The following is a 9765-nucleotide window of genomic DNA, read 5'->3' on the forward strand; positions in this document are numbered from 1 at the left end:
GATATTGCTGAACTCCGGATAATCATGAACTGACAGCACAGGCTGCAGGTAGCACACCAACAGGACTGCTTTTGCTTTTTCCTGATAAACTGTATTAAGAGCTTAAATGCTCAATTAATCCTTTCCAGACAAGTTTAAAACTGGCAGTTTCCACTCCAAGTCATCATGTGCAAGGTTGCTTCAAAGACTCCCGAAACAGTATAAGATCACAGCTTTTATTGCAATAATTAACACCTCCCAGCTATTTGACAAAGGCATAAATCATTCTGAATGCTTGGATAACAGAAAATATACTAAAGTATCTGCAGAAAATGGTACTGTTAAAAACACATGATCATCTGAAATCACAAGGCCAGGGTTTTCTATACCCGTTTCCATCCAATGCTGTGCTCTTTCTGTATTGTGAAAATATATGTGAAACCAGAACACGTGACAAAATAAAGCTAGTGTCTGCTAACAAAAATTAAGACCTTCTTACGACCAGCTCTGAGCACAGAGCACTCAGAGCTGGATTTATGCCTCTCTTAAGAGTTAAAAATCTCTGTTCACTTGGCACTGACCCCAACCAGCAGCTCTGAAGCCCTGGGTAAGATGAAGACTCCTTCAGTGCAGTGTCTTCTTTCCTACCAGGTGTAAACTACATGGAATATGAGCTATTTGCTTCAGTAAGTTATCACATACTTTAATACAGTAAAATGGTACTGTGAGCTATTTCCTCTATAGTTTTACCTGTTCAGGAGGTGATCCACTGCTGCATAGAAATGCTGCCAAATATGTGTTTCAATGATTAAAATGAACATTGATAAGTTTATTTAATATATTAAATCTGGCCTACTGAATACACTTTCTTGCTCTTTCACGACATCATTTTTCCCTAGTGGCTTTCAGTTTTCCTTTGGTACAAGAGACCTCAAAGGCCTGTTCATGTATTAAAATTTGCAGTCATTAACTCAAATAAGTAAGCATAAAGCAAGGACCATCAGCATTGCTGCTCCAATTTACAGTAAATATAGTTGTGATTCAACAGCTCTCAGATCTTAAAAGTTTCACCATCAAGTTAGGGAAGGTCCTAAAGCTTCCCAACATAATAGAAGGCTAATAAATGTGGTATAGTAGGGGAAACTAATTTTTTCCTGCTTCTTCCACTCTTTTTCACTATTGAGTCCATTATTGTACAGCAGCTTCTCTTATGGTCTTTATGCTGAGACAGGATTTCCCTATGGTGAAACAATAAATGTTACAAACTTCAAGAAAAAAAAGGGTGCCTTAGCAATATATCATTTACTAAGCTAACCCTGAAGCATGAAGGCATTTGTACCAGAATTATAAATAACTGACATCAGACCAGTAAAACCTAACACTGCTTCTTTTTGCAGCTTACTCCAAAGACATTTAGAGATGTTACCAGCTTTCCAGCACTGTTAAGGTGCATCCTCCTCCCCACACACAGGTAAAAGAAACAGACAAGTAAATAACATAACTTGGCTCAAGACCACAGTCCATGTCACAAATGGCAGAAGAACCTTGAACTCCTGACCCATGCTCTAAGTAGTGATATGGCAAGACACAAGTTATTATTTCACAAAAGTACTGATGAGAGATGAAAGGCACTGGATAAGAAGCAGAGAATTCAGTCCCTCACTTCCAGCTGAATATTCTTGGTTTTCTATTCCATGTTCTTGTTTGCTGTAAGTACTTCCACAGTTATGAAAGTTCAAAACTTTCAAAAAAAAAGTTCAAAACTTTCAAAAAAAAAGTTCAAAACTTTTTCAAAAGTTCAAAACGACACCTGTGGATAAGTAGCATTATTTTCATCTGACACTTTGCTCACCAGGCATGTCACAGAATGAACACAGATCATGGAAACGAAATAAGACTCAGGACAGATTTGGAGAACAGAGTTCTCATGCAGAGTGCCTGAACAGGAGATACTCCTTAGCTTTCTTTTCCCTTTCTTAGTACTATACTGTTAAAGACACCCATTTGTGAACAGTGATATATTATGGAAAACCAGACCATCTTCTGGTCTAAAATGGTAACTGCTGGTTTTGCAAAGCAGCACCCTATGAAAGCTGGGTGAACTCATTTATTCAAAAATTCTTTTCCACTTAAAAAAAAAAAAGGTAACATTTCTACATTAGGGCTGGTAAATCATACTGAGTGCTTCCCTATTGGTATATTATTTGTAGGAAAGTCCAAGTTTGTTATAATTGAAATATCAGTTTCATTAACAATAAAAACTGCTTAGGATACTTATGTTAACCTGTTTAAAGCTCTACCAATGAATGCTTAATAAAGCAGTCCATAACTCGAAGTTCTTTTCTTTCTTTTCGCTTGGATTAGCATATATACCACTGGGTTGTCTGTGAACAATTTTTATATATACTTATGATACCTCTGTCCACAAAACCAAGTCCTTTAGTAATAAGAAATCTAAACAGTAAGAATCTGCCTTCACTGCAGGTGGTTCATGGTTCAATTCAGGATCATTTAATTCCATTTCATTTACACTACCTCAGTGAAGGCGGATCTACAGAAAATAGAAGACTTACCACTTCCACGTCCTGTCTTTATCTCCTTCCCACTTGATCTACTCTGTGTCCGCTCTGATGCTCCTTGAAGCATGTGTGCTGATATAACTTACTACCCTAGCAGAAAACTAATGCAGCAGAAAGAAAAGAGAGGCCAGGTCAGACTCCTTGATTAGTGTGTTGAACTGGCACAGTAAAAGGTCTGGGAGCACAGAAGGTCTTGCACTCCCATGCTCCTTCAACACACTAACCAGTGACTACCTTGGGTTACCATTTTGCTCAAGTTCAGGACCTGCAGATGCAGGACGAGCCAGGTGTAATGCAAATCTTGAAGCCTAGCCTTAAATCTGCAGGGAAGACAATGAAAAAGAAACATAAAACATGAATAATTTAAAACTTTTTGGTTTGCCAGAGTCAAGGTATCGGAAGTCTACATTACGGACCAAGAAAATGGGTACAAGAGAGACTCAGCTTGCTGTAAACTGGAAAAACTGCCAGTCTTTGTGTGTTTGTGTAGCAAAAAAAAAAAAGATGGTAGAAAGAGCTAACATGACCTAAGTATTAGGGGTAACAGAGTATCCAGGGTGGCTGTAACACATGCTAGAACAGTAAAAGCACCCCAGAGACACACAACCACTCTTCACCAGCACAAGGTAAAACTCCTTTTCCATGCCTTTCTCGCTACTGTTATCCATGCTAGCCACAGTAAGCTAGCAGAAGCATGTTGGCACATGCTTTGGTCTCTCCTTCTGTTTGTAAATCTATCAAAAAAGGGTTAGTGCTGCAACAGGAAAAAGCAACCTAGCAAAAAAATGGAAAACATATATTAACAGTGGACCCTTAGCATGTGCCACAACAAAAGATCATGCTTGAAATCACTGAGTCTGTTTAGAAAGATAGCAACAGAAAACACTGACTTTAATATTACTAATCTTAATAAAGATACAGAATAGTGTATAGCCTCCAGTACTGCATAGGATGGGGGGGGAAAGGACAGGTGTCCACCCTGCAAAAGATTAGATCTCATGCAAAGAGGGATCAAAACTTTAGGTGATAGCTATTTAAGTAAACAAACCATTTTCTTCTAAACGATGTGACTGACATAATTGATTTGCACTTTAAGAATATACATAAGAACAACAATGTTCTAAATAAGTTTAAAATAAAAATCATAAGGACTGTGGACGGGGACAGACCACCAGCATCCACAGAGAAGGAACAGATGTCACGTATACAAGGGAGTGTAAAAAGTTCAGACATTAGAATAACATAATTTGGAGACACATAAAACTTGCAGTGAAGTAAATAAAATTGCTGAGTTTGTCAGTCTCGGGATTGAGTCACAGACCTGTTAAAATGGTGCCTAAGAGAACCAGTGAATTTCTGTTTTGAAAACTTACAAGTTTTCCAGCAAAATATTTTTAGAATAAAAGCCACACCTCTTGTATTACAGTGACTGCATGATGCTACTCATGACTTATCAGCCCCTATTAGTAAATGGTGAAAAGGGAAATACATCCCATAAAACAAAACCATAAGCCAATAAAATGCCTTTGTACTTCAAAGGGATCCTCTTATAAAACAAAATGTCCAACTACAAAGTAAAAATGTCGACTGTGCATAAAATGTTTTCATCAATACATTATCCCACAGCCATGCAGTCATCATCATAAACTGTACAGCTTTTTTAAAATGTTATGTTGTATTTAAACAGTGAGACTGTAAAACTGAAAGAAATAGGTACAAAATTTAAGTTACTGCAACAGTATTTTACTTAACTGTCACCTTAATTTTCAGATACAGTTTTAAAGGGGTGCTGCTGTTTACCTAATCTATTCAAATACTCAATAACAAAAGCACTGTAATAAAACTATTATTATTATTTTAATGCTTTAACAAGGGTGTAATTCCACTAGCTTTAGTGATATAATTCTCCATATACATTATTTGCCCAAGATTTAAGTTTGCATTATCCATATATCCATAATAGAATTCTTTGAAAAAAATAATAAAGGACATTTGGGTTAAATCAAATTAAAATAAATCCATCTGAACTCTGAGATAAGTAGAAAGTTTGCAAAGGGACTGGAAAGCAAATGCACAAATCCTCTAGAACAAAGATAAAAATGTTTGCTTTGTTACAGTCAGCTAATGAAGGCAAACTTCCACAACTACATAACACTTAACTGCCTATATATAAACATCTGAATTTATTATTCCCACACCTGTTGCTATTCAGTAAGTACCAACAGAGGGGAGACCACCTGTGAAATTGGACAAAACTTTACATTTTAAGGTGGAAAGGCTAGCAGTAAAATTACCCAATCTGATCTTTAAACAACTCTCTTCCTCAAACAACATCATTAACAGAGGATTTGGAAAACAACGTTAATTTTACAAACACATAAGATATTGAATGATCCATCCTGAAATGTCACTGAGGTCATGTTCACATGGGAGGATCAGCAGTACTGGAAAGGATAAAAGACAACATCATAATGCCGTCAAACAGTTAACATTATCATGGAAAATACACAGTAAGGAAGGAAATAATACATATTTTTGGTGTTTCAAACAGATCAGTTAGGTATTTAATAGAATCACTTGTACCTGCAAACCCTGAAGCTGGTAATAGTTCACACTAGTAAATTAAACCAGTAATAAAGAACCAACTATGCCCTCTGGCACATTCATATTATTAAACCAAACTAGGGTGGCTGTATCCAAACTGCCCATGGAGAAGAGCAGCTAAATCCTCCCTTGTGCTGCTGGATTGTCTGGGTGAGCATCAGCTGTTCTGAGCAAAACCACGCTGTGTTACAGCAAGATAACAATACGGAGGACTGTGTTCCCATGACCGGGAAAAATTTTTGATGCTGTTTAGCTCCCCAGCACTGATGCAGAGGTTTGATTATCCACGTGCCTCACACTGCGGCTCTTCCTATATATCAAGGCATATTTTCAGAATCATAACTGCGATCGTGTGTTCATAAAGTTTTTCATAAACATATTACTGTCAAGGTAAAGAAATGGCCACAGCTTGCCACGTACTTGGCACCAAAAGTTGCACTGAAGAGGTGGTTCTGTAGACTGGAGGCAATTAGCTATGGTGCTACAGATGGCAGATCACAGAGTGGAACTGCACTTCCCAAGTGCTTTAAAGCAAATTTCACTGCCAGCCTTGCCTCTACCATCTCTTACCAAATCTCCTTGCTGCTGCCTCCTCGTTCTCCCTCCGCAAAGCTCTCCTAACCGTAGTAATCAGGAGAGAAAAAAAAAAAAAAAAAAAGTAGATCTCACTGGCTAAAATGGAGGTCTTTGTTTATCTGAAGAGAAACTCCCAACTCCATACTTTTAATAACCTTCTACAAAAATCTTCATTTTAAATCAATAATTCTTTGACTATCCTTCTCATCTTGTATTTCAATCAGAAAGTGACACTGAACTGAGCTGGAAGCTCCAGTACCAAGCACACCCAAATTTCTTGCCCCCTCTGATATCTGCCAGTTCAGGATCTAATGTTTAATACTATTATTAACTGGAGGGGAAAATGGACTTAAGAATAACTGAGAGTGGCCTCTCTTGAAAAATTATTACATAAAAAACAGCACAAAGTTTTAGTACAAAGGCTACATTTAGATATTGCTGCAGCACCAGCAATATTAGAAGACTTTAAACCTTGTTTAAAGGTTAACAACAGCAGTTGCAGCAATTCTACAAAAATGCAGATTCAGGAGTTGTCAGGAGTTCAACTCTCCGCTGTTCCTTTTCAAAGTTCACGTTTTAAACATCATACTGAAGGTCATATAATTGCTTTTCAAATCAAAGCAATAGCCAAAAGAATAGCAAAGAATAGCAAAGACTATTTAATTTATTTCAGACAGTAACATACCACTCGATTTTGAACAACCCAGATATTTTATCATTTATTTTAAACCCCATTACATGACTGAATAATCCAGATGAGCACATGATCTCAGAAACTCTGGGCAACTCATGCAGAAGTGCACGAATGATGAAAAGCAGCTTCACTACCTTCCTTGGAACCATTTACATTTTCTTATGTTACTGACACTTCGTATTTTTACCCAAATCTTGAAAAAAATCCATTCCACAATTAAGAAACTTTGCCAGGTACGTCATTAGTTTTTCCAGTATCTAAGGTAAAATTTGGAGTAGAGCAACAGAAAAAGAAATTTCTTGATGATATAACTGTGAACCCAATTTTCTATATCTGATCTAAATACACATTTTTAAAGCTACAGTCACTGTTCTGAGTCAAGAAGCATCCCTAACGGCAAAATGTCCATTCCTTGAGAGATGCAGATAGCTTAGGTTGCCAGAAGTGCACTATTGTAAGAGAATATTTATGAGAGAAACTCGCCTGAGAACTACCCCAGAAGTAGGCTTTCCTCCACAGATACAAACACCTGAATTCTCTTCAGTGAGGATCCTTTGGCAAACATCCTTAGATTGGGTACCAGATAGGGTTCTGCTTCACTCTCTATACGGAATTTTCTGTCACTCTTTGCTTTTATGGGGGCTGGAATCCAGATTATAACCTCCTGCACCTTCCCCTGCAGAAGAGGACTATTAATGAGAGTGGCCTTTCACCTCCCTTGCATGCAGTTTCAGAAAGTCAGCAAAAACTGAGCTGGGGGAGGGAGAAATCTGAAGAGAAGTCCATCCAAAAGCAGGGCAGATATAACTGTGATAATAAACATTGTGATATCTCACTTCTTGGTGCCCAACTCCCAAACTGCAACCCTCCGTTAGAAAGCATGGGACACGCTGGGTACTCTAGCTTAGAAAAGAAATCAAACTAGCCGGCACACAGGAGGGCAAGTGAGCAACCTAGTCAATGAGAAAAAAGTGTAAAAAGAAAGATGTAACTTGTATGGTGTCCTTTACCAGGACTTAGATCCCTAACTTCAGGTGATGTAAAGATGCTTAGGTCAGATCATGATTCTCAAAAATCTCCTAGAGGCATTTAAGGGTTCCTTTTTTGAAAAAGGAAAACCCAGTAAAAATAGAAGGTAACAGCAGTACCTCTTTCTTACCAAGATCCTAAAGAATAGGAATAGTTCAAAAGTTAGAACCAGGTGCTGCTGGAAACATTTCATGTGCAGATTCACTGGGAGAGAGAAAAAAAGATCTGACACACTTAGGCCCCTAGATCTCCATTCTTCAAAGCAGTCCCCTAACAGCCTGTTGTCAAGCTGCCAATGCCCTGTTCTGGACATAGAGAGCCCAGAACCCTGTTCTGGACAGAGAGACACAGGCTGAGAAATTGAGGTTGAGAAAAGTACTTGCTGCTATAAAATGGGGTGAAGAACAGCTTTTCTTCCTCTGACATGTTTATAAACCAAAGCACCCAAAGCTGCTTGTTTTTGCAGAGCTGGGATTTTTTTAGGCATTTCCCATGCTGCTTTGATAAGAGAAATACTTATGGATCCTGTTAGGCCTCTTTATTCCTCAAATAACATATTGGCCCTTTTTGGGGCTCCTTTGCCTAAACAAATGTAGATTTTTCTTTTCCATGAGCAATGCCCACCACAACAGCTGCTATGTCAGCTTAGGAGAAAGGACAGGAAATTAGCTACCCTCTGATAAGTAAAAGGTGACCTATTCTACTGTAAAACTACACCACATTGGCAAAGCAACAGCAGAAAGGCAAACCCAGCTACTACCCATATTTTAATTGCTCTGGAAAAGAAATGAACACAATACATTCTCCAGGGGTATCAATCATGGCAGTGTAATTAGTTCAAATGAGAAGCACTAATAGATTTTTAGGGAATGAAAGCATTTTTGTGTGACGGCAAAAGACGTATCAGACTCAGTGGGGTCATGAGCAATGGTATTCCTCTATTTGGACTATGTTTGCTATCACAGTTTGAAAGAAGCAGCACAGCTGATGACTGGGAGAAGTATGATGCAATGTACTTACACCAAATGTTAACAAAGCCACTTGCCAAGTTCTTCTTCCCCAAAACAGCTTCTACCAGTAAATATCTATTTAAATCACAAGGAAAAAAAAATAAAATCTTCGTCTGCACTATAATTCTTCCTACTGGAAACATACAAACAAACTAAACACTGGAGAAGGCAAATCATGGCAACACTACAAGATACTAATATTTTTTTTTTGTTGCTTATAAATGTAGGTGCTGCTCGTAGCCTAGCAACAAAAGCAGCAGTCTGTGTTAAATGGATAGAGCTTGCTGCTGGGGCTCTCTCCTCAAAACAGCAGCCATCTTTGGCATGTAACTTGACGAGAGATTTCATCATTCTGCATTAAAGCTACCTCCAGATGTTAGAGGTTGCTGCAGCCAGCTCAGCGATGTTGGCTTTCAATTTGGCACCTCTTCTTCCCTCGCATGAGGTATATCGCAGAGACACGTCACACACTCACTTCATCTCTTCATTAAGAAAAATAAAGCTTCTTTGCTAAAAAGGGTTTGTGCAGGCTCTTTATTTCAGTCCCGATTGCTGCAAGCTTGTCTCTGCTCCTTATTTTTTAATTCCCCGCCCCGTTAAACTGAAATAGGATTATCTGGCTCTAACCAGGCAGGTTCATGGCCCTCTTCTGTAGTTTTTCACCATTTCATATATCTTTTTCTTATTGGATCCATACAGATGGGTTTTTTTAATTGAACATTGGTACAAAGCCAGTATTCACCACCCCCCAGTGCCTGCTATAATCACATATTATTTATAATTCAATAAATCTTAAAAAAAATCAGTACTTATAATAAGTCCCTGCCTCTGGCTACCAGGGGTCTGACCTCCAAGTTAGGCGCCGTGTTCCTCCCCTGGAAAGGACGGTCCCCCCGCTGGGAGGCTCGTTTCCTGCAGGCCTGGATCCCTGCCGCTGCCACGCACCACCCTGTGACACAGAGCCCACGCTCGGGGGCCGCTCGCGGTCGGGGGAGACTTGGGGAGCAGGTGGGGGAGCAGCAAGGGAGGAGGCGGGAGGGGAGGGCCGTGGCAGCCCCCCACCCGCTGCCTGGTGCTGCGGGGGTCCAGGCAGCTGGTCTTATCCCATAACCAATGCTGAGACTGCTGTGAATGTGGTAAAATGTGTTCAGATACAGCCGTACTGCATCCCATTTACAGCCTGCAAACAGTGCTAGTTTACTGCTTTGATGGACCAGAATAACTTGCCAACACACAGAGGCCGATTGCAACTACTGTCTGTAACCCAGGCCAGTTCCTCCAAGGTCTTCTGTTA

General features: G+C 39.2%; 1 protein-coding gene across 3 annotated transcripts in view; it reads right to left on the minus strand.

Annotated features, from left to right (window-relative positions):
- The window catches only part of SFXN1 (sideroflexin 1), a 27867-nt gene extending 18446 nt beyond the window's left edge, over positions 1–9421 (minus strand). For 2 of the 3 annotated variants that reach the window (XR_003399376.1, XM_026858223.1), the window contains exons 1-2: positions 9320–9421; positions 8482–8546 (exon numbers count right to left, since the gene is read on the minus strand). The gene's annotated coding sequence lies outside the window, so the exon portion shown is untranslated. The remainder of the gene's footprint in view (positions 1–8481; positions 8547–9319) is intronic. The other variant, XM_026858222.1, reaches the window with a different exon arrangement.
- Between the last annotated feature and the right edge of the window lie 344 nt (positions 9422–9765).

The sequence above is a fragment of the Athene cunicularia genome (assembly GCF_003259725.1).
Source record: "Athene cunicularia isolate RWA chromosome 13 unlocalized genomic scaffold, athCun1 chr13_part1, whole genome shotgun sequence".
NCBI classification, from domain to species: Eukaryota; Metazoa; Chordata; class Aves; order Strigiformes; family Strigidae; genus Athene; species Athene cunicularia.